A 23171-nucleotide genomic window follows, 5' to 3' on the forward strand; every position below is an offset into this window, starting at 1 on the left:
CTCAACCCCAGAAAGTTCCTACTGCCTGCTTTCCCTGAGCAGAATGCCCCTCCTTTCTTGGGGCCTTAGGCTGGGCAGGAGAAAGCTGTCCTCACACCCCCATTCACAGCCTCAGTAACATCATCTCCAACACTTGCCCCAGAGAGAAATACCGGAAACCTCCACATTATACCACAAGAGACAGTTTTGCCAGAAAGAGTAGGGCTTTATCCACTTCTTCTTATGTGTGCTTTCAAATGTTGTTCTTTCCCCTCTGTAGGGTATGAATGAATCACATCCTCAGGAAACATGGACCTTACTCAGTTGAGTAAGTCAGCACTCTAGAACATCTTAAAAATGAAGCTAGTTGACTCACTGGATTGATGCAGCTTTAACCAAACACTTGAATTTTTGAAACAGGCATGCTCTGTGATCAATTCAAGATGGGTTACTTTGGTGCCCAGGGTTGGTCCAGGCAAAAGCAGGATGACTTAGTTTAGAGCCCTTATTCAGTGGGGTTACGAATTTACCAGAATAAATGAAGAAATCCAAGGCAGCCTGGGAACAAAGCTTTAAGAATAGCATGGCTAATGTTACCCCTAAACTACTTTTCTTTTACAAATGGACTATATTAGAGAGCTACCAAAGAGAGGCTGTGTGTCTTTAGAGCACCTTTTATCAATGCACTAGAAAAACTGAAGCAACTTAGAACTTCAAATCCAAAGATAACTCTGAAAGAAAGAATAATATAATCCCTTTACATTCACACAGTTTGCTGCTGTGTTCCAGCCTTGATGGAATAAGTGGTAATGACTGGGGGAAGTGAGTCAAGCTGGTGAGAGCTCAGGAAACCCGGTGAGGCCCATATGTGCTATGCAAATAAATAATACTCCTAGATGCAGGCGAAAATTTCATTTATCTTCCAAAACTGGAGTGAACTCTAAGGCCTAAAAATGATGGGCAGTGAAGGGTAGCACAGTGTGATCTAAGGCAGATGACTTAAACCAAGTTACTCCCCTGTCTTTTGTTTGTCACAGACAAAAGATGTCTGACTACAACTTGAGTGAAGGGGTCTCAGGCACCAGGACACAGGTGAGAGCTCAATGGTGCTCCCTAGTTGATAGAAAGGAATCCCAGGTGTCAGTCCTCACCGGGCACAGAAAACATACCCAGTTACAAGAGAAAATTTCATTTCTTTCTCTAAGCTAAAACAATACATCCCTCCAGACCACAACCCCTCACATTTTGTTCCAATTCATGTTCTGTCAGCCCAGTTTAAGCTGTGGCTATGCATTCAAAATAAACTGTGCTGATTTTGAGAGCCACAAAGCTTTGCACAGAAAATGAAAGCCAGTTATTATTGTTAAGGGAAACACACATCTTTGACTCAAACCAGAGGAAAGGTGGGGCTAAAAGCCAAGTTGTTTAAAATGTGAAAACTTCCTCTTTCTAAGGGCTGGCAGGTTTGCCTCAGTAAGTTAATGGCTGATAAGCCGTACAAAGTCCTGTGTGAAAGGCTGCCCCAGCTCTAGCCAGGTCGTTGGCCCTGATTCTGGCAATGGAATCTGTGACCTGGGTGAACCCTGCCCTTCAGAGACAACTACAAACCTCTCCCATTCCCATTTTTCCCCTCTCCAATGCTCCTTCATCCATCTGTTTCCTCTTCTGTGAGATGCACCCTTACAGGGAAACCACCACCCTATTCAGTCCTTGTGGGGGAGACATAAAAATGTACCTCACAGCACAACTGACAGATGGCACCTCTGAGGGGCAGGGAGCAGCCCTTGGAGAGCCACACTGGGCTCCCCTCGCCCTCAGAGGGGCACAGGTGAGCACAGATGTACATGGCATGGCCCTCTCCTCACACTCCTCCCCAACTCTAACAAACAACCCAACACGAGAACCACCTTAAGCCATGTCCCAGATCATCTAAAGCTTTGTCATTTCCAAAGCACCTCTGATGTGAGTTTCCTAACCTCATCCTTGATGGAATGCTAATTAGAGGTAGCTTAGAAGAAAGTCTTAACCAAGGCCTTCCTTTCTCACACATCGGTTTTTGTTGTTGTTATTTACTTAATTTTAAAGTGATAACTGTTTATGGTAGAAAGTAGAAAAGCTTTTTCTAGCTTTTTTCCCCCAAATTACTGAACAGAAATTTGGGGCTTTTTTGCACAATAAATCACACTTATTTTCCTACACCATTGAAAACTTTTTGAAACACACTAGAGTTGTACATGTAGATGGAAAAGAAGGCACCTACTAAACCTGACAAGCTCACAGGAGGCCCTCATGGTAGGCCTTACAGTCTCAGAGACCAACGTAACCACACATGGTAGTGTTTTCTTCAAGTTTCAGATATTTACTAATCAGTATAAACCCCAACACAATACTCCAACAAGATTTCATGGGTGTGGACGGGTAATATTTCCTGGTTAAGCGGAAAATTGTGCAGATGGCCTCTAAAAGACCCTCATTCTAAGCAGTTTTATAGTGAAACATTTCATTGCAATTCCCCTTCTGGGAATTTATCCAAAGAAACTGGAAACACTAATTCGAAAGAATATATGCACCCCTATGTTCATTGAAGCATTATTTACAATAGCCAAGATTTGTAAGCAGCCCAAGTGTCCATCAGTAAATGAGTGGCGAAAACAACTATGGTACATTAAACAATGGAATACTACTCACCCATTAAAAAGAAAGGAAAAAAAGAAAATTTTACTCTTTGCGACAGCTGGACCTAGAGAAAATTATGCTAAGTGAAATAAGCCCATCAAAGAAAGACAAATACCATATGATTTAACTCATATGGAAAATCTAATGAACAAACTGAACTAACAAAACAGAGATAGATTCATAGATATAAAGCAGGCTGACTGCCCTGGGGGGCAGGGCAGGGAAGGTTGGAGAGACTGAGCAAAAAAGAAGAAGAACTCATGGATACAGATAACAGTGGGGTGATTGCAGTGATGAGGGGGGGGGATGTGGAAGAGGGTATAGCAGGGAAGAATAATAATGGAAAAAATACCATCAAACTATTATATTGTTTAAAAAAAAAGTCTGAACATTCTTTCATCAGTTTTCTATAATCTACATTCACTGAGCAGAACCTGATAGATCTCTGGAACCTAGTTTATTCCAGGGTTCTGGGTTGTTCTTTCTGGCCCAGCAGACATCTGGATTGAACAATGCCAGGGGCAAGACATACAGCACTGCCCCAATCCCTCTGGCTCCAATAAATACAAATTAGGGGATCAAGCTTGGATGCTTCTTGGCCTGACCAAGTACCTGGTGGAGCATGTTTGCCACAGAGGGCTCAGGCACAGGAGCAGAGAAAACAAAAGATTGCAAGGGACAGGAGCAGGTGGTCTCTGCCCACACAGGGTAGTATGAATGTAAAAATTCCTAACTAAATGTGTGTTATAGTGGGTAGTCACACCCTAGGCCTGTGGCTTCCAGGACAAAGATCAATCCTTACCCTTGAAATTATCTCTTTTTGTGTATCTAAGATAGCATACCCTTGCAAGGAACTTTCTTTCCAGACCTCTTGAAAGCACAACCACTAGCAAACAGAGCACAAGACAACACTGTTACCTTGTTTCCCATATACAATCCCCATGTGCTATAATGTTAACCATCCTGTGCCTGTCAATGTTAAAGAGGTATGTGTGAAATCCAACTTCAGGTTAAAAATGACAGCATAGGTAAACATGGCTCACCTCTTCCCACAACCATATCAAAATTACAACTAAATTATAGATCAACCTCACTCAGGATCATCAGAAACCAAGTTGCATGAAGTCTGACAACTTTAATATGGAATTAAAGAAACCACATCCATCCAGACTGGTAGGAGGGGCAGAAATGCAGAATGGGCTGGTCCCACATCCATGCACAGTGGATAAAAATTCAAGAAGGATAACTCAGGAGCCAGGAGTCCCAGTCCCATACCAGGACCCCAGCCCAGGATTCCAGTCCCAGGAAGATAAGTCCCCATAACTTCTGGCTGCAAACACCAGTGGGGATTGAGTTGGTGGAAGAAACTTCTGGAGTCCCAAGCAGTTCTTCTTGAAGAACCCACACACAGATTTACTCAGACTCTCTTGCTCTGAGCTCCAGAACCAGGGTAACAGTTTCAAAGGCACCAGTGGCATACAGGGAGGAAATGAAGTGTCTGGCATAAAGACAAGAGCTGGGGAACAGCTTTATCTCAGATAGAAAGGCAGGCAGAGGCCATTGTCCTTTTTCTGAACCCTCCCCACACATAACCACAGAGCTGGCAGGCAGTTGTCATATTGAGACTCCATCAACTTGGTTGACACTGTTTGCTCTGCCCTGGGGATCCCTTGAGGCTTCATCCCACCCTACTTATAACTGTTACCAGTGGCTTTTCCATATGAATGGCTAGTCTTGGCTCATGCTTCACAACTTCCTAGATCCTTTCAAATAAGCAACACCCAGCTTGATGAGTCACCAGCCCCCATACTTCTTGCTAAGTGGCCCATGGCATGGCCAGCCTAGATTCATAGCTTGGCTTTGCCTGGGAATCTCCAAGCTCAACACAAGTAGCAGACATCTCAGATTGCTTTGTAGCTCAGTCAGGGTGGCCCCAGGCAAAACATTGGTGGGGTCTGAACTTGGCCTGGACCACCTGCAAAACCCCAGGGCCCATGCACCCAGTACACAGCTACAACCACATGAGAGCACCACCACCCTGCCCTGTACAACAGATCAGCCATGGAGGGCAGAGGTTGGTGGTCAGTGGTCATAGCCAATCCTTGCAGCTGACTGGCCTGGGTAAATCCCTCCCATTGACCTGACAACAATAACTACGGCTCAACTCTAAGAGGAGGATGTACTTAGCCCACATGAACGGCTCACCTTGAGTACCCAGCTTTGGTGATAGGGGAGGCTGTGCCACTGGTCCCTACAAGTCACTTACTACATTTGCCATGCATTGGCAACTACATCTACCAAGACATGGAGTCCTAGAAGCTCTACCTAATACATAGAAACAAACACAGAAAGGATGCCAAAATGAGGGACAAAGAAACATAGCCCAAATGAAAGAACAGATCAAAATTCCAGTAAGAGAACTAAACAAAATGGAGATAAGCGATCTATCAGATGCAGAGTTCAAAACACTGGTTATAAGGATGCTCAAGGAACTTAGTGAGGACCTCAGCAGCATAAAAAAGATCCAGTTATAAATGAAGGATACACTAATTGAAATAAAGAACAATTTACAGGGAAACAACAGTAGAGTGGATGAAACCGAGAATCAAATCAAAGATTTGGGACATAAGGAAGCAAAAAGCAACCAATCTAAACAACAAAAAGAAAAAAGAATCCGCCAAAATGAGGATAGTGTAAGCAACCTCTGGGACAACTTGAAGAGGTCCAACATTCACTTCATAATGGTACCAGAAGGGAAAGAGAAAGAGCAAAAAATTGGTAATCTATTTGAAAAAATAATGAAAGAAAACTTCCCTAATTTGGTGAATGAAATAGACATGTAAGTCCAGGAAGCATAGAAAGTACCAAACAAGATGGACGCAAAGAGGCCCACTCCAGGACACATCATAATTAAAATGCCAAAGGTTAAAGATTAAAAGAAAAGCTTAAGAGCAGGAAGAGAAAAGCACTTAGCTACAGGGGAGTTCCCATAAGACTGTCAGCTGATTTCTCAAAAGAAACTTTGCAGGCTAGAAGGGATTGGCAAGAAATATTCAAACTTATGAAAAGCAGGGACCAACAGCCAAGATTGCTCTACCCAGCAAAGATATCATTTAGAATCAAAAGGAGGGTAAAAAGCTACCCAGACAAAAACAAAACAAAACTAGAGTTCTCATCATCAAGCCATTATTATATGAAATGTTAAAGGGACTTCTCTGAGAAAAAGATGATCAAAACTATGAACAATAAATACATATCTATCAACAATTGAATCTAAAAAACCAACTAAGCAAACAAGAATAGCAGAGACAGAATGGTTGATGGAGAGAGCTTTTTGATAGTTGCCAGATGGGAGGGTGTATAAGGGGGATGAATTGATGAGAGGATTAAAAAGTACAAATAGGTAGTTACAGAATAGCCATGGGGATGTAAAGTACAGTATAGGAAATGGAGTAGCCAAAGAACTTGTACTCATGACACATGAGCAATGGTGTGGGGATTGCCTGAGGGAGTGGGGGGCTGCTGGAGGGGGGCATAGTGGGTGTAATTGGGACAACTGTAATAGCACAATCAATAAAATATAATTTAAAAAAATTAAAGAAATATGTACCTCTCCATTTTACTTTTATCCAACCTCAAAGATTTCCCCATTTTGCTTTCTCCTGCCTTCTTAATCAACCACCAGTAAATTTCATGTAACCCTCCTTTAGACTCCTCCCTAGATTCTCATGTATAAAATAAGCTTCAAAACCACCATTCCTTGGAGCATATTCTTAATTCATTGAGGTTTTGCTTCCCAGCAACCATCATCAATTCGGCTCAAATAAACTCTTAAAAGACTTTTTCTTAGCTTGGACATTCTCTTGTAACTTAAATGATTTACCCACCACCCTTACAACATTAGAGTACAGTTGACTCAAACAACACAATTATTAGAGGCACAGACCTTCAGCAAAGTCAAAAATCCATGTATAACTACAGTTGGCCCTCCACATACACAGATTCCCAACTGCAGAGTTGACAAATGAACAATTTGGGTTTACTTCATGGAGGAATTGAACTGTGGTCAATTGAAAAAATCTGCATATAAATGGGCCCCCCAGTTTAAATCCATGTTGTTCAAAGGTCAACTGGATTCTGAATCTGACTATATACTTATTTTTGCACCTCAATCATTTATTTATTGGGGGCTTCAATATGCCAGGCTGTGTTCTATATGATGATCTCACTTCCAAGCCTGCTTCTTACCTCTGTATTCTTCATGAAACCAAAGGCAAGCCATTATCATCATCATCATCATCATCATCTCTTGCCTGCCATTAGACTGTGGTTTGTCACCTTTAGAGTTACATCTTCAATCTTTCATTATCCAGGACTCTTCCTCATCTTAAGTTTTGCATAAGGTAACCCAATATCTTACTCTCTAAAAAAACCCTAACTTTTAGCTGTCTCATATCCCCACTCACAGTGCTTTCCCTTCCACGTCACAGAGTTATCTATGACTTCAATCCTCTAATTATTTTAATTCACTTTTTCCATCGTGGCTCCCCTTCCTTCCTCATCAGTGTTCCAGGTTTCTAACTTGTCTCCCTGCTCTTGGGGTCTCCACCATTCGAATGGTTCTGCACCCTGCCATCAAGGACACGTTTCTAAAATTACCTCTGCTCATGCCCCTCCCCCAGTCTTAGCAAGGTGTAACAATCCTAAACTATTTCCCCTTTTTAAAAATAGACATAATCTTAGGCCTCAGAAACTTTGGCTTGTACCATGTTCTCCTGCCTAGGATGTTCTTTCTTCCACCTGCCTTCACTAGGGTTTGCTGCTCCTATGTAGCCATAAAATTCTAGTCTGTCATCACCTCATCACCTGGTGGATGAGGCTGAGGAAGAACTCAGGAGAAACAAATATTTAGTGGAGATTTTATGTTTCTGCAGTAGGATGATTAATGAAACCCTTTCTTACAGATCGCTACATTGTCTAATGCTGCTTTTGTGAACATAGTTTTCCAGGAATAACCATGATAGGTGCAGGGCTCTGCCTCTGGACTGGCACAGGTTGAATGGCATATTCCCAGAAGACAAGTAACTCTTATTGCCTCTGCTGCACCCCTACTCCCATTGCCCTGGGTCTATGCCTTCCATCATTTGCCATGTACTAGGGGCAGCCCCTCTCTAAATGAACTGCTTTGTGTATTGTATAATTGTTTATTGTACACATTCCCCACTACACCAGGAATTTTTGTCTATCATTTATTTTTTTTCAACACCTAGAACATTTCCAGGAACATAACAGTTCAATAAATATTGTCTAAATGAAGGCAGGAAGCCTCCTAACCCTTCTTATAATCATTGAGTCAGGTGTGCCTCCAAGTTAGAGAGGCCAGGGAAATCTAGGCTGCACAGCTGAAGTTCAAATATATCCATATTGTTTTGCCTTTCAGAAGTTTCATGTCCTGGCTGGCAAGGCTCAGTGGACTGAGTGCCATCCTGCAAACCAAAGGGTCACCAGTTCGATTCCCTATCAGTGCACATGCCTGGGTTGCAGGCCAGATCCCCAGTGGGGATGTGCGAGAGGCAACCACACACTGATGTTTCTCTCCATCTCTTTCTCCCTCCCTTCCCCTCTCTCTAAAAATAAATAAATAAAATCTTTAAAAATAATAATTATAGCAGAACTCAATCAAATTGAAAACAGGAAGTGAATAGATGAAAAAAATAACCATAAAACCAAAGCTGACTCTTTTTTTTAAATTTTTATTGTTATTCAATTACAGTTGTATGCCTTTTCTCCCCATCCCTCCACCCCACCCCAGCTGAACCCACCTCCATCCTCCCCCTTGGTTTTGTCCATGTGTCCTTTATAGTAGTTCCTGTAATCCCCTCTTCCCACTCCCCCCCCCCCCCCGGCTATTGTTAGATTGTTCTTAACTTCAATGTCTCTGGTTATATTTTGTTTGCTTTTTTCTTCTATTGATTATGTTCCAGTTAAAGGTGAGATCATATGGTATTTGTCCCTCACCACCTGGCTTATTTCACTTAGCATAATGCTCTCCAGTTCCATCCATGCTGTTGCAAAGGGTAGGAGCTCCTTCTTTCTCTCTGCTGCATAGAATTCCATTGTGTAAATATACCATGGTTTTTGGATCCACTCATTTGCTGATGGGCACTTAGGTTGCTTCCAGTACTTGGCTATTGTAAATTGTGCTGCTATGAACATTGGGGTGCACAGGTTCTTTTGGATTGGTGTGTCAGGGTTCTTAGGGTATAATCCCAGCAGCGGAATTGTTGGGTCAAAGGGCAGTTCCATTTTTAGTTTTCTGAGGAAATTCCATATTGTTTTCCACAGTGGCCTCACCAGTCTGCATTCCCACCAACACTGCACTAGGGTTCCCTTTTCTCCGCATCCTCTCCAACATTTGTTTGTGGATTTGTTTATGTTGGCCACTCTGACTGGTGTGAGATGGTACCTCATTATGGTTTTAATTTGCATCTCTCTGATGCCTAGTGATGCTGAGCATCTTTTCATATGTCTCTGGGCCCTCTGTATGTCTTCCTTGGGGAAGTGTCTGTTCAAGTCCTTTGCCCATTTTTTAATTGGGTTGTTTGTCTTCCTGGAGTGGAGTCCTGTGAGTTCTTTATATATTTTGGAGATCAGGCCCTCGTCTGAGGTATCATTGGCAAATGTGTTTTCCCATACTGTTGGTTCTCTTTGTAATTTGGTGCTGTTTTCTTTAGCCATGCAGAAGCTTTTTATTTTGATGAGGTCCCATTTGTTTATTCTTTCCTTTATGTCCCTTGCAAAGCTGACTCTTTATAAGATCAACAAAGTCAACAAGACTAAGAGAAAAGAGAGAGGACACAAATTACTAATACCAAAGAAGAAAAAGGGAATATCAACACAGAGCCCATGAACATTAAAAGGATAATAAAGGAATACATGAACAACTCTATGCCAACAAATTTCACAACTTAAATAAAATAAAATATTTAATTGAAAGACACATCTGGTGAAACTAACACAAAAAGAAATAGATAATTTGAATAGGTCTATAACTATTAAAGAAATTGAATCAATAATTAACAATCTTTCACAACAAACCAACAGGCCTAGATGTGTTCACTGGTGAATTTTGCCAAATTTTTAAAGAAGGAATTATACCAATTTCCTATAATCTCTTTCAGAAGATAGAATCAGAGGAAATACTTTCTAGCTTATTCTAAGAAATGAGAGTTATCCTAATATCAAACCCTAAGACACTGTAAGAAAACTACAGACCAAAATTTCTCACAAACATAGATGTAAAAATCCTCAATATATTAGCAAATTAAATCCAATATTGTATAAAAGGAATTGTATACCATAGCCAAGTGAAATTTATCCCAAGTATGCAAGGCTGATTCAACATTTGAAAATCAATTTATGCAATCTGTCACATCAGCATGCTAAAGAAGAAAAATCAAATGATCTCACTAACAGATATAAAAAAAAGCATTTGACGAAATGAACATCTACTCACGAGAGAAATTCTCTGTAAACTAGGGATGGAATGAATTGCCTCAACTTGATAAAGAACATTGACAAAAATCTTAAAGCTTACATCATATTCGATGGTGAGAAATTTGAAACTTTCCCACTAAGATCAGGGACAAAGCAATTCTTTTAAAATTTTTAAAGTTTGATTTATGACCCAGGTTACGGTCTTTCTTGGGAAATATTCTATATGCACTTAAAAAAGAATAAGCATTCTGCTATTGGATTGAGTGCCTTAAAATGTCAGTTACATTCAGTGGTTGATGTCATCCAGCTCCATATCCATGCTGATTTTTTTGTCTATTTGTTCTTCCAATTACTGAGAGAGGAGTGTTGAACTCTCTAATTATAAATTTTCAATTTGTCTATTTCTCTTATAAGTTCTGTCGATTTTTGTTTCATGTATTTTGAAGCTCTGTTGTTAGGTACATACATGTTTAGACTTTTATGTCTTCTTGGTGAATTGGCCTTTTTATTTTTATATAATCACTATGTAATATCTCTTTTCACCCAGTGGTAATTCTTTCCTCTGAGGTATATTTTGACATCAGTATAACCATTCCAGCTTCCTTATTGTTAATTTTTGCATTGTATATCTTTTCCCATTCTTTACTTTTAATCTATCTATATCGTTATAATTGAATTATGTTTCCTATATACAACATATGGCTAAGACATGTTTTTTAATCTATTCTAACAATCTCTGTTAACTAACTGGTATATTAAAAGCATTTACATTTAATGAAATTATTGATATTTCTATATTGATGTTTACCATTTTATTATTGTTTTCTGTTCCTTGTTTCTCACTTCTGTGTTTACCCTTTCCTGCTTTCTTTTGGGGAGGAGCTATTGAGCTCCTTTATTATTCTATTCTAATTTGTCTATTATGATTTTGATAGTATCTCTGTGTAATTTCTTTTTAGTGGTTGCTTTAGAAGTTACAAAATACATTCTTAACTTTTCACAGTCTATTTATAATCAATATTTGTCACTTCAGTTAAAATATAGAAACCTTAAAACCAAAAAGTTTCCCTTACCTTGCCCTTCTTCATGGTGGAGGTATTATCTTAAATATCATATTTACATATTCTGAAAACTTCCCCAGACAAAGTTATACTTTTGTTTCCACCATAAGATACATTTCACAGAACTCAAGAGAATAATTTATTGTATTTACCCAAATATTTACCAATTCTGTTGTTCTTTGTTTTTGATGTTCCAAGTTTCTTTCAGGTATTATTTCCCTTTCACAATTATTTTAAAGCAGGTCTGCTGGGTACAGAATTTCTTAGTTTTTCTTCATCTGAGGATGTTTTTATTTTATTTTTATTTCTGAAAGATATTTTTGCTGTATATGGAATTCTGAGCTGACACTTCATTTCTTTCAGCCCTTGAAAAATGTTGTGTCACTTCCTTGTGACCTCTGCGGTTTTGTGAGAGAGAATCATTGTCATCAAATTGTTGTTCTCCTAGAGATGATGCATCATTTCTCTCTAGCTGTTTCAAGAATTTTTCTTTGTCATTGATGTTTCAGAAATGTGAGTATGATGTATTTGGGTAGAGATTTCTTTAATTTTACCCTGTTTGGGGATTGCTCCACTTCTAAAATTTGTAAGTATCTTTCTTTCTCCAAACATGCAAAGTTTTCAACCATCATTTCTTCAAATGTCTTTCCAGCACCACATTCTTTCTTCTCTCCCTCAGGGAGTATAAGGAAACAAACATTAGGCCTTTAGTTGTCCCAGTGGACCTTTGAGTTCTATTCTTTAATTTTTCTTTTTCTTTTAATTATCTTTTATTTATTATGCTATTACAGTTGTCCTGATTTGTCTCCCTTTGCCCCCCTCCATGCAGCACCCACTACTCTCTCAGGGAATCCCCCACCATTGTTCATGTAGATGGGTCATGTGTCCAAGTTCTTTGGCTTCTCCATTTCCTACACTGCACTTTACATCCCCTTGGCTATTCTGTAACTACCAATTAGTACTTCTTAATCCCCTCACCTCTTCACCCATTCTCTCCCACACTCCCCTCCCATCTAGCAATGTCCTGGTAACTAGCTTCTTTTTTCTTGCTTTTAAGAGTCTCTCTTTATCTTTAAACTTTGGCTTTTTAACAATGATGTCTTGGACTGGGCCTCTTTGTATCCATCATAATTGGGACTCTGTGCTTCCTGGACTTGCATGTGCACTTCCACCACCAAGTTAGGGAAGTTTTCTTTCATTATTTTTTTCAAATAGATTTCTAATTTCTTGCTCTTTCTCTTCTCCTACTGGCATCCCTATAAGGCAAACATTGGACCTCACTGAAGTTGTCATAGAGGCTGCTTACATTATCCTCATTCTGAGGGATTCTTTGTTTTCTTTTTGTTGTTCTGATTGCTTGTTTTTTTTCCTTATGTTCCAAATCATTGATGTGAATCTCACCTTCATCCATTCTACTGTTGTTTCCCTGTAAATTGTTCCTTATTTCAGTTCATGTATCCTTCATTTCTGGTTTTCTTTTTTTATGCTGTTGAGATCCTCACTAAGTTCCTTGAGCATCCTTATAACCAGTGTTTTGAACTCTGCATCTGATAGATTGCTTATTTCCATTTCGTTTAGCTCTTTTTCTGGAGTTTTGATCTGTTCTTTCATTTGGGCCATGTTTCTTTGTCTCCTCGTTTTGGCAGCTTCCCTGTGTTTGTTCCTATGTAAGAGCTGCTATGACTCCCTGTCTTGATAGCGTGGCCTAATGTAGTAGGTGTCCTGTAGGGTCCAGTGGCACAACTTCCCTTATCACCCAAGCTGGGTACACAAGGTATGCCCTTTGTGTGGGCTGAGTACACCCTCCTCTTGTAGTTGAGCCTTCGTTGCTGTGGTAGACCTTTGGGAGGGATTTAGCCAGGCCAGTCAGCTGCAAGGACTGGCTGTGACCACTGTCCACCAAGCTCCGTCCTCTTAGAGGATCAGTTGTGCAGGGGTAGGGTGGTGGTGCTCCATCATGGTCTGTAGCTGTGTACTGGGTGTGTTGGCCCTGGGGTTTCCCAGGTGGTGCAGGCCAAGGTCAATCCCCACCTGTGTTTTGCCCCATGGCCAACCATGCCTGAACTGTTAAGCAATCTGAGATGGCTGCTATTTATGCTGGACTTGGAGATTCCCAGTTGAAGCCAAACTGTGACTCTAATCTGGCTGCCACTAAGGCTCACTGAAGCCAGCTGCTACTTGTTTGATAGGATTTAGGAACCAAGACCAGCCATTGTTATGGAAAAGCAGCTTGGGTGGGCCCATAAGTTGTGTGGGTTGGAGCCTCTGTGGATCTCCAAAGTGGGTCACACAGTGTTAGCCAGGTTGATGGAGTCTCAGATATGGCACCAGCCTACCTACTGGCTCTGTGGGGGGAGGGCTCAGCAAAGGGGCAATGGCCTCTGCTCACCCCTATGCCAGACACTTCAGTCTCTCGCTGTGTACAACTGGTGCCCTTCAAGCTGCCACCTGGGTGCTGGAGCTCACAGGAAGTGAGTCCGAGTAGATGAGTCCATGTGTGGGTTCTCTAAGAAGAATGGCTGGGGGCTCCAGCAGCCTCTTCCACCATCTCAATACCTGCTGGTTTCCGCAGACAGAAGTTGTGGGGAATTAGACTGGAATCCTAGACTAGGGAGCCTGGTGTGGGTCTGGGACCCCCTCCCCCCCCCAGCTCCTGAGATAATCCCTCCTGAATTTTTATCCACATCATTGTGGGGCCAGCTTGTTTCACGTCTGTGCCCCTCCTATCAGTGTGGATGGATGTGGTTTCTTCAATTCCATAGTTGTCAGACTTCCATCCAACTCGATTTCTGATGTTCCTGAGTGATGGTTATTCTATAGTTTAGTTGTAATTTTGGTGAGGTGTGCAAAGAGGTGAACCATATCTGCCTATATCACCATCTTGATCAGAAGCCTATTTAATTTTTCAATATTTCTTCTCTCTGTTGTTCATATTGAATAATTTCCATTGATTTGGCATCAAGTGTACTATTATTTCTTCCCTCTCTGTTCTTCATTCTGTTATTGAGTCCTTCCAATGAAGTTCTAAAATTTCCATTTGGTTCATCTTTATGTCTTCTTTTTTAACTTTCCATTTTAAGCTTGTTTCAAAAAACGTTCACAATTCTTCCTATGTCTGTTTTAAAGTCCTTGTTAAATAATTCCAACATCTGTGCTATCTCATTATTGGCATCTATTGATTGTCTTCAGTCCTTCAACCAAAATCACTCATGGATGTGAGTAAGTCAAATCTGGGGTCCAAGTGACTTAAAGACAGAAAGGGAGTGGGAGTTGGGGGAGAGGTTTTTGGCTCTGCCTCTTACATTCACTGTAGCTACACCAAATGAAAAATGAAAGTTTCCCTTTTCAGAATTTTGATTTTTGTAGTTTCCCATGCTGGCTACTTGGCTGCCACTGCCCCCACCACAAGATCCTGAGGTAAAAGTGAATGGAGAAAAAGAAAAAGGGAAAAAAATACAAAACCCAGGGTGATTCCTCCAACCTCTGAGCTTTAAGAGTTCTCTTTTCTGCTTCTCAAGCCAAAACTAAAGGAATTTTTCTGGGTCTCTGTCAGTTCTACAGGGTTGACTTCCAGATTTTGACTGTGTTGAAATCAGGCTGGAGATACCTGAAAAAGAAAAATATGGTAAATTCCCTGCTAGTTGAGTGGTACTTCAAATTCTGATATTCTTTCCCAATCTGCCTACCGCTGCTGTAGCATCATCCCTTGAAGAAACTAACTAGGTACTTGGTGGCAAGTTGATTATTCAACTCCTCAAATCTCAAAGGGGTAGCAATTTTTCCTGACTGCTAACCTCCCTTTTGTAAGTTCCCCAGGAACACAGAACAATCAGACTCCTGGAGGAGCTATTCCAAAAGCATATTATACAAGGAAAGTAGGTAGAGCCAAATGGATCAATGGGTAAAATGCAGTGTATGTTGTGCTGCGCTGCCAAGATCCCCACACTTCAGGACTGAAATATCCATTCCCCCAGCTGCTAGGATTTTGATAATGAATGGCTCTCAACTGAGTACCTTTCTAGGGATTGCCCTAGAAAGGCAAAGCAAAGACAGAGAACTTGCCCGAGGCTGCAAGGTGTCCCTGCAGTCAGCTCACATCCAGTAACCTGTCTAGGTGAATGTACCTCATGCATACAAATTGTCTCAGAGTTTGCTTCCTGGGGAACTCACCCTGCTATAACAAGGTATAAGTATGGCATTCTCCTTGTGACAGGAATTGGTTCAGAAATGGGCACATGACTCAATTTAGGTTAATATAAGGGGACATATTCTAGGAAATTTTCTGGGCACCAGAGAGAACCATAGGAAAAGATTATCTCTCCTTCAAAGTAAACTTGAAAAAGGACTCATACAGTTCCAATTGCTACTGACAAGCATATTTTGACCCCAAGAGCAACCAGCCTTAAAACAAAGTGTATCCTGCAGTTAGCAGAATGGTGAGATGGAAAGAACTTGAATCCCTGAAGACACTGTCAACTCACAAGATTAATGCACCCTGAAGGCAACACCATTTCTAGGTTCCTTATACTATGAGCCAATAAATTTAATTATTTAAAACAGTCTGAAGGTTTATTTGTTTGTTTGTTTCTGCTATTTGCAGCCAAAACATCTAACTGGTAAAGATGTGCAGCTTACTGATTTCCTTCCTCCACTGCTCCTAGAGATTTTCATAAAGATTGAAAAGAGCTTGAAAAATTCACAACCTAAACAATTGGCCAAAATATTAAGTGTAGGTGGTTGATGATTTTTTTCTTTTTCCTTCTTTCCTTCCTCCCTTCCTTCCTTCCTTTCTGTAGGGAACTGAAGATACTTCTTTTTAACCGAAAAAAGGAGACCCATTGAACAAATATATTTTATGCACAAAAAAATAAAACCACAGCAATATTTGCAACTTGGTTGAGAAAAAATACCTTAAATTCTATTTTTAGGATCAAAGTACAATCTAGGCCATGATCTGAAATTTGGCATATAATTGGAACTTCTGAAAACTCCCTCTGTAATAGACAGGTGGAGACAGACACCTGGTAATTGCAAATGATATTTATATGTCTGTGGAGAAAGAAGAGAAAGATTTTTGCAAAATAACTTCAGAAGGAAAATGCCTGTGAAAAACAAATAGTTTCAAAAGTGATTTGGTTTGCTATTCAAAAACAACTAATCCGTTACAGCAACCCAAGAAAGTTTCCTATCCCCAAATACATAGTATAAACTCTGCAGGTCAAAAAACTATGATTTTGGCAGACCAGAATGGAAAGAATTTTCAAGAAGCACAGTGCTCTGTCCTTTCTTAGAGAATGCCATCTTTGGTCGAGTTTGAAGATTCAAGGATAGGGGAGAAGAACACTCCTCTCATTTTGACTATTATGAGAGTCTCTCACATCTGCTGAATTAATTGTGTTCTCTTCTTCCCCAGCACTTGCCATTTCAAACTATTTTCTCAGGCATCTAAATACAAAATCAAGTGACTCCATCTGCATGTACAACAGACAAAACACAGGGCTGGATTTAGGAGATGCACTTAAATCTCAGGTCTGCCCACCTATGAGCTGGGTAGCATTGGGCAAATCACTTTGTCTCTCTTGGGCTCATTTCCTCATCTTCAAAATGATCTCTTCTGTCTCCAACATTATAGATCCCTGGGAAAATAAGAGGAGCTGTGTAAATGCTGGAGAGGCTTGTGGCAGTGATAACCCAGTTTTCTGTCCTCTCCACTCATCTAATATTTCACAACTCAAAGTCTTAGCCCTATTTACAGCCTACAGTGTGTTAATCTGTTATGGGCAAGCTGGAGAGGAAGAAAATTTCTTCACACATACTCAAGCCAGAAACAACAAATCCTCTTTCAAATCTTCATTCAGCCCCCACTTTACTTTTGGTGCCTTGAGAATGAACCCACACCATCACTGCAGATGAAAAATGAAAAACCCTTTTCTGCCTCACATTTTAGAACTGATCCAGAGGTCATGGTGTAGCAAGTATGGCTGATTTTGTAGTAAATATAGGTTTAGGTGGTGATGAATAGGAATTGAGCGAACCAGGAGTCCTTTGGAGGCATATGTGTGCAAAAATTTACCCTTAGTTCCCCAAGTGCAAACCCAGAGCATCTAGCAAGGTCCTCAGGCTACGGCACCAAAGCCAACCCCATGACCCATAGACCAGAGCAGGAAGGGCTGACTCAGAAACACAACTCGACAAGGAATGACAGTGACAGGAATGCACAAAGTGCTTTGCAGGACATTTGGCCTGGACGTATCATAGATTCAATAAGAAAGAACAGGAGAAAGGAAGGCTGTTCTAAAGTCTATGAAAGAAATAGCAGGCAAATGCAATGCATTAACCTTGACAACATTCCGGAACATCTTAAAAATTTTATGATCATGTTGAATATCATTGAATTTTGTTTCTTTAGGTATGGAAATAGGATTACTGAATAGAAAAGTGACAAATGTCTTTGTTTGTGCCTCATTCAGAATCATATAGAAGTGAAGTATCATAATACTGGCATACTACTTTCAGATGGCTTATAAAAGTGTGTGTGTGTGTGTGTGTGTGTGTGGATGCTAATAGCTGGTGAATCTAAGAGGGCAGGATATGGATGTTAATTATTCTGATCTTTCAACTTTCCTGGGATTTGATTTTTTTTAATTTAGGAAAGGTATACAACCCAGCCGGATATGACCAGAGAGCACGTAGGGTGCCAGGGGTCTCATGGCTGCAGGCCCTGGAATGTTTCCCTTTTCCAGCACCCACTTCGCTTCCCGGACTCATAGCAAAAATCATTACTGACACTTGTCACAACTAACCACATCACTTACAATGGCTAAGAAAGGTACGGGGGAAATATTATAATCCCCATTTTACAAAGGAGACAATAGAAGTACATTCAAGTTAGCTAACTTGAGAGAAGTCACTGCAGCAGCCATACTGACATTCCACCCAGACCCTCTGCTTCTGTTTCCTTCACTCCCAACAGCTCACCTGCAACCTTCTTCAGAGGACAAGCCTTGACTACCAGAGCCACTTCCCCTGGATGCCATACTCTGCAGAGTTTATGTCCCTCCGGAGTGGCTCGTAGCAGTGGTCACTTCATCCATTTCAGGAGACTAGAGACTCCTTCCACTTCAGTTTCACCCACAGATAAATCCTCCCTTAATTGTTGTCATTGTACATACAAAGTTCAACTGCTTGTTCCCCAAATCAAACTACTTCCCTCCCTAACATCCTGGTACCCCCACACACGCTTGTCATTTCATCCCACGTCCTCTTGGTTGCCGTGGATAAGCAGTGCTGCAGCATAAAGTCCCATAATTATAGGCTTACACTATATTGAGTTGAATCTTGCAGCCACCAGATGTCTAAACCAAGAACAGGCAAACAGAGGCCTTAAGGTAGTACTTGGTTCTTTACTTATTTAGCTCTTACGTATTTCATGTGACATCCAAGTTATGCCCTTTGTGGGAGAATTTGCAATGTTTACTAATTTTTAAATATCATTTGCTTGGAAAGGGCCTTGGAAGTCATTCAAGTCTGCTTTAGTGACAGGAAGCTCCCACTTCAGCCAGATAGCTGGGTCCATATTGTGACCATCTAACTTGTCACAATGAGGAAAGAAGGTGATCATTAGAACTTTGTGGAATCTATTCTCACCATTTGGGGATTTCTTGTGCTTCCTTCACAGATCTTGGCTCAATTTCAGAACTAAGATTGGCTGAACAACCATGTACTCTGTGAGTTAGGTGCTTGTGTTTAGAGGAGGTGATAATCAAAATAAGGTAATTACTGGTACAGCCTAGATGACACTAACCAGAATGGGTACAGGGAGAGGTACATCAAAGTAGAATCCCAGAGACTCAATCCTAGTTATGCCAAGTATGAGCCCTGGATTGGGAGAGCCCTGGGGGATCCCTTGGCAGCAGAGGACCACTCAGGTGTGGTTTGAGGCAACAATAATTTGTCGTCAGGTACAAATTTGACAATCATCACAGCCATACCTCTGTGGACTACCTGACCATTGGTTCTGATTGTGTTTTAATGGCAAGAGTAATAGAAAAAAATTACATTGAACCATGTAAAGGAGAGGGAGAATGAATGAATGAATGAATGAATGAATGCAAATAGAGTATAAAAGACAGAACTGACACACAGAGACATTTAGTCTGTTTCTCTCTCTCTCTTTCTTCCCCCACTCCCTTTCTCTCACACATGCACACACATGCACATGATCAGAAAATCAAGTGAAACTCCACATCTAGGCAACAAGAATTTGTAGTCAAACTCTTTTTGCACTCAGCTTTAAACTTTAGTCCCCTTCAGGTTATATTTTAAGGACTTCAGTGAAAAGGCTGTTTTGGTGCTTTTTGTTGTGGAGGTTCCTGGCATTGACCTCAGAAAAATGTGAAACATTATTTATTCACTACACAAGGAGGAAACTGGTTAAAGCAGGGAGGAGATCACTAAAGACAAACAATGATATTATTCAGCAGAATTCACAAGGTGATAAAATAACACTGGACAAGAAAAGCAAGGTAAAACTCAGAGGTCCAAGAGAACAAAGCTTTCCCTTCCAGATTACTTAGAAAATTTTCCGAATCCTTGAGACTGAAAATCATCCTTGGTCAACAGAGTCTACACTGACAGACACCAAAACTGTACCCCTTGGTCAGCAGCTGCCATGAACAAAGCAGCACTGAGGGACCAAAAGGAAAAAATATATATATTAACTTTGGCAAATTAAATCAAGCTTCCCAATATAAATTAATAAAGAGTTATAGTTTGTTACTCACTTGTAAGCAATTTAAAATCCATATACATTAAGAGATTAGGTTAACTAAACACAGAATGACCTTTCTGGACTTGAGATGGAAAATTGCTACAAATTGCAATTGGGGCTTTGCAGCCCTCCAGGCAACACAGAATGCAAACCCACCTGCAGTAAAGGCTCTCTTCTGTGACCTTCTATCACACCAGCCATTTGCATGAATCTAAGGTTTATCTCTAACAGAACTTTCACCAGAAAGGATTTTCCTGATTTGACTATGATGCTGGTATGGTAAGAAAAAGAAAATAACTGTTACAAAAGATGTTTGTTTTTCCTGAGGACCTCAGAGGCAGAAATAACACCAAGTATAGGTATCAAAATGGGTAGTTTGGGTGACCATATTATCAGAGATTAACCTAAACAAATGTTACTGTGCCAGTAGCTGCGTGTGTCAGTAGACAACCTGGGAAAGAGTAGGGAAAACAGCCATGAACTTATGGTGAAAAGTGGGAGTGCTTGACCTTTTAGCATTCTCTTCCTTTCAGGAAAGGGAGGCTTGTGCATGAGGAAGCAAATCAATTGTCAAAGCAAACTAAAACCAAGGTCAGAAGAAGAAAGGGCAAGGTGAAAAAGGGTTCACACTTGACTCCCACTTCTAAGATACAGAGGTTGTGCCAATACTAACACAGAAAGGCAAAAGCTGATGACTGGCTTTTAGGGAAACCCTTCACAGCTCTGTGGTAATGAGATGGTTGGACTGGAACCTGCCACAGTATCTACTCTTGTGTCTGGGGGGCTGTTACAGTGGAACACAGCTACTCTGATTTGACACCAGGTCCAAGTCTTAATAGGAAGATATGCAGCTAGTGCATAGTCATTTCCAATATTTTAATTGAATACATTTAAGTACTCACAACTTTCAATTTGTGTAGATAAGAGGGAACAGGAGAGTCAGTTACACAACTAACTTGGACTTTAGAGAGGATGTTTTTTACAAGTTCAAATGAATTAGCATATGCTTGGAAATTTGTTTAGATACTCAAATTGCCATGAAAATTATTAATACTTATAGATAATATTTATTCTAAATAAATACTATAGTAGATACTATATTGAGGAAAAACTCTGAACATAATCAAAATCTGTTCCAGAAATTCAATGTTTCACTTTGGACTGGAAAGAACATTTTTAAATTATAGGTCCAGAAGAACTAGTCCAGGGCTCAACAGCATTTGTTTGTTTTTCTTGAGGAAACATTGATATCTTAGCTGTTAACTTCTCATTATTTTTTCAAGTCTCACCAACCCTGGAAAGTCATTTCCCCTGACCGTCTGAGACAATGGTAATTTCTCCTTGCCTGAATTTCTTGTATTTATACTTGTACTTATTTTTATAGCAAAGTATTCCCAGTGTGAGATCATCTTTATGTTTGTGTATGCTTGTTTCTCTAGCAAATGGGTAAGTTCATCAAGGACAAATACATATTGTGTTCATCGTTGCATCCTCCACAGCTCCCAGCATGGTGCCTGGTGCATAGAAGATATCTATTAGACAATGGATTGATTAATGTTAGTAGGGCTCCCAGCCATAGGCCACAGAGAAATAAAAAGTAGAGAGATGGAAGACAAGAAAAGGAAAGAGAGGGGAGAGAGGAGGAGAAGAGCTGTACATGGAGCAGCCTGAGGCAGTATCTGAAACACTGTCTCAGGGGTTCAGTTAGTGATATTAATGGGTAAAAAGGCCTAATCCAGTCCAATGCAATCCCCTAAATCCAGAGAGATATGACTATAAAACAACCCAAGAAATGTCTAACTAATTAATAATAAGTTAAAGGAGTAACTTAGTCAAAACCTGCCCTCCGAACTTTTCAGATATCTGTTGAAACAAGGCATAGCTGATTTCTCAAGTGCATATCAACTGAGTAGAATTTCCATGCCAGGCTTTCTCAACATGAAGATTCATTCTCATCCAGGTTATTGATTAGATCAAGAATCAGCAATTTTTCTGAGATAAGCAGGATTTACATCTTTGCTGAAGTGCTCCCAATACCATATATAGTTAAGCTGCCTGACTGGGTAACTGGAGAGGCCCTGCAAAAATGGGCTGCCATGGTCCATCCACTTCTTCCTCCTTAGCCTGAAATTCTCCCTTGCCAGAGATAAACCCAGAGTTATTGGTTCTACAAAAATAAAATGCAATCCTGGGAAATCTAGAATACTTGTTGTACTTTCAGACATAAGACAATTCCCTCACGAAAGGTTCTTATGGTCTTGCATGACAAGGATATAATAAATTCTGATGAATTACATCTGAAAAGTCCTAATTGTTGAGATGCCTCGTACCATTGGCTGGACTTGGGCCCAATCCTATCCCTTTAAGATCTCCAGTGGCTACCAGTTTGGGGTCTGTCTTTGCCCTCTGCTTCTTAAGGTTTCCTGGAGTTGCTAGGCTGCAAAAAGGAAAAAACTGTGCTGCTTGTTTTTCTCACTTGATGTCCAACATGAGGTCTGGCACCACTGCCTGCTGGCTTGAGCTCAAGACTGAGCGTCACAGAAAAACACACAGACAAATACATTGTTATTACATTTGATTTTGCAGTCCAGTGGGGTTGTAACCATGTCCCTCAGATCTTTGGAGCCAAAATCCTTGGGTCCTAATCAGTTCCTGAGCAGTGGGAGGGAGGATGAGGAAGGAAGGGGACATGAAAGAAAGGATGACATCAGAATGTGATCAGGAGCCAGACCCAGCTGTAATTATAGCCTCAGAAAAGTGGTGGAAATTGTACACTATATTCAATGTCTTATAAAACTTACTTTTTGTTAGATTTTAATAAAAGGTTCAATTCATTTTTTTAAATGGTGAGACTAATAAGCAACATATGACTTGAAGGACATTTATAACTAAATTAAGTGTTATGATTTAAAGCATGAAATTCTCTAGAATTTTAATGTGCACATGGAAAACCAGTGGATGTTATCAAAATTCAGGTTCTGATTCAGCAGTTCTAAGGTGAAGCCTGAGATTCTGCATTTCTGAGGTTCCCTCTGGCCAGGTCTGTGCTACTGACCTTGGGAGCACACTTTTAATCAAGGCTCTAGCCTACCTTGATTAAGGAAAAGTATGGATTTGAAAAATAGGACATCACAAACCCCTTACTCTTGAAGAGTTAAGGGATTGAAAGAAGAATCAGAAAACCATGT

The 23171-nt window shown here is 40.4% G+C and overlaps 1 long non-coding RNA gene across 3 annotated transcripts in view; it reads right to left on the bottom strand.

The window, feature by feature from the left end:
- Positions 1 to 8994: 8994 nt before the first annotated feature.
- Positions 8995 to 23171, bottom strand: part of LOC123478292 (uncharacterized) — a 34225-nt gene continuing 20048 nt past the window's right edge. The window contains exons 3-5 of one of the 3 annotated variants that reach the window (XR_008425588.2): positions 16753 to 16849; positions 11378 to 14820; positions 8996 to 9491 (exon numbers count right to left, since the gene is read on the bottom strand). This is a non-coding gene — a long non-coding RNA (uncharacterized lncRNA). Of the gene's footprint in view, positions 9492 to 11377; positions 14821 to 16752; positions 16850 to 23171 lie in introns of all 3 variants that reach the window. The other 2 variants (XR_006653460.3, XR_008425587.2) reach the window with 2 other exon arrangements.

This window comes from Desmodus rotundus, chromosome 11 (genome assembly GCF_022682495.2).
Source record: "Desmodus rotundus isolate HL8 chromosome 11, HLdesRot8A.1, whole genome shotgun sequence".
In the NCBI taxonomy this organism is placed as follows: domain Eukaryota; kingdom Metazoa; phylum Chordata; class Mammalia; order Chiroptera; family Phyllostomidae; genus Desmodus; species Desmodus rotundus.